The 2,500-nt window shown below is 44.5% G+C and overlaps 1 protein-coding gene across 1 annotated transcript in view; it reads right to left on the bottom strand.

Moving 5' to 3' along the window:
- Nucleotides 1-2,500, bottom strand: part of LOC139531575 (contactin-associated protein-like 2) — a 314,450-nt gene that overhangs the window by 142,772 nt on the left and 169,178 nt on the right. The window lies entirely within an intron of this gene.

Here is a 2,500-nt window from a genome sequence, read left to right as displayed (position 1 = left end):
TGGAACATAAAGCTACTCTGTGGAAGGTCAGTTTGACTCCACTAGCGCGTCGTGGAACACACCTTCTACATTGTTCATTATTTTCCACAGAACACACAGCCCCTCGTTGATTATCCCTTACATAGACTGCATTCTGAAACTATTCAGACCAACTCACTTTTTCCACATTTTGTTACGCTACAAAAAATCCTCAGCAATCTACACACAATACCCCATACTGACAAACACAAACACGAGAACAGGTTTAGAATTTTTTGCAATTAAAAAACAAATTAAATACCTTATTACATAAGTATTCAGACCCTATGAGACTTGAAATTGAGCTCAGGTGCATCCGGTTTCCATTGATCATCCTTGAGATAATTCTACAACTTGATTGGAGTCCACTGATGGTACATTCAATTGATTGGACATGATTTGGAAAGGCACATACCTGTCTATATAAGGTCCCACAGTTGACAGTGCATGTCAGTGCAAAAAACAAGCCATGAGGTAGAAGGAATTGTCCAGGAATTGTCCAGGATATTTTTCAGCAGCAGGGACTGGGAGACTAGTCAGAATAAAGGGAAAGATGAATGGAGCAAATCACAGAGAGATCCTTGATGAAAACCTGCTCCAGAGCGCTCAGGACCTCAGACTGGGGCAAAGGTTCACCTTCCAACAGGACAATGACCCTAAGCACACAGCCAAGGCAACGCAGGAGTGGCTTTGGGACAAGTCTCTGAACGTCCTCGAGTGACCCAGCCAGAGCCTGGACTTGAACCCGATTGAACATCTCTGGAGAGACCTGAAAATAGCTATGCAGCAACGCTCCCCATCCAACCTGACAGAGATTGAGAGGATCTACAGAGAAGAATGGGAGAAACTCCCCAAAAACTCCCCAAATACAGGTGTGCCAAGCTTGTAGCGTCATACCCAAGAAGAATTGAGGCTGTAATCACTGCCAAAGGTGCTTCAACAAAGTACTGAGTAAAGGGTCTGAATACTTATGTAAATGTGATATTTCAGTTTAATTTATTTTTATTTTTATAAAAACAGTTTTTGCTTTGTCATTATGGGCTATTGTGTGTAGATTGATGAGGGAAAACATTTTTTAAATCCATTTTAGAATAAGGCTGTAACGTAACAAAATGTGGAAAAAGTGAAGAGGTCTGAATACTTTACGAATACACTGTATGGATTAGTCCTGATGAGTGTAAATCCACTATCTAATTTCTTCTGGTATCAAATCTAACAGCAAATACTGGCAATTATAGCTGACGTATGTAGGAAAAAGGAAAGATATATATATATATATATATATAGAGAGAGAGAGAGAGAGAGAGAGAGAGAAAGATATATATATATAGAGAGAGAGAGAACAATGGAGAGAGAGAGATGAAAAAAATAAGAAAATAGAATACTGTAGAAAGTAGAAGGGAAGAGAGAAAGCAGAAGAGAGGAGAGGAGACATGACACTGACAAGCGGAGGAGGGTGTTAATAGGGTGAGTCGGAGGTGAGACAAGGGAACTAGGGGGAGGAAGGGGGAGGGAGGTGAGTTGACGGCTGTGCTCTCAGGACAGAGTGTTAATTAGTGCTATACAATGCCTGTTATAGGTCTAGAGGGAGGGAGGGAGGGAAATACTGAGAGACACTCTGTAGAGGAATCTGAAGCAGTGGAACAATGCTGTGCGTGTGAATGCAAGAACACCGGAAAAAAATATCAAGTGTTTGTCCTATGTTTCATGAGCTGAAATAGAAAAGCTTATTTCTCTCAAATTTTGTGCACAAATGTGTTTACATCCCTGTTAGTGAGCATTTTTCCTTTGCCAAGATAATTCATCCAGCTGACAGGTGTGGCATATCAAGAGCAGGTGCACCTGGTGCTGGGGACAATAAAAGCCACTCTAAAATGTGCAGTTTTGTCACACAGCACGATGTCACAGATGTCTCAAGTTTTGAGGGAGCGTGCAATTGGCATGCTGACTGCAGGAATGTCCATCAGAGCTGTTGCCAGAGAATTGAATGTTAATTTCTCTACTATAAGCCGCCTCCAACGTTGTTTTAGAGAATTTGGCAGTACGTCCAACAGGCCTCACAACCGCAGGCCACGGTAGCCACGCCAGGCCACGGTAGCCACGCCAGGCCACGGTAGCCACGCCAGGCCACGGTAGCCACGCCAGGCCACGGTAGCCACGCCAGGCCACGGTAGCCACGCCAGGCCACGGTAGCCACGCCAGCCCAGGACCTCCACATCTTCTTCACCTGCGGTATCGTGAGACCAGCCACCCGGACAGCTGATGAAACTGTGGGTTTGCACAACTGAAGAATTTCTGCACAAACTGTCAGAAACCGTATCAGGAAAGCTCCTCTGCGTGCTCATAGTCCTCACCAGGGTCTTAATCTGACTGCAGTTCGGCGTTGTAACTGACTTCAGTGCGGAAATGCTCACCTTCGATGGCCACTGACACGCTGGAGAAGTGTGCTATTCACTGATGAACCCCGGTTTCAACTGTACCG

The sequence above is a fragment of the Salvelinus alpinus genome, chromosome 10 (genome assembly GCF_045679555.1).
Source record: "Salvelinus alpinus chromosome 10, SLU_Salpinus.1, whole genome shotgun sequence".
In the NCBI taxonomy this organism is placed as follows: Eukaryota; Metazoa; Chordata; class Actinopteri; order Salmoniformes; family Salmonidae; genus Salvelinus; species Salvelinus alpinus.
The sequence above is the reverse complement of the archived record's forward strand: the minus strand, read 5'-3'. Positions and strand labels throughout refer to the sequence as shown.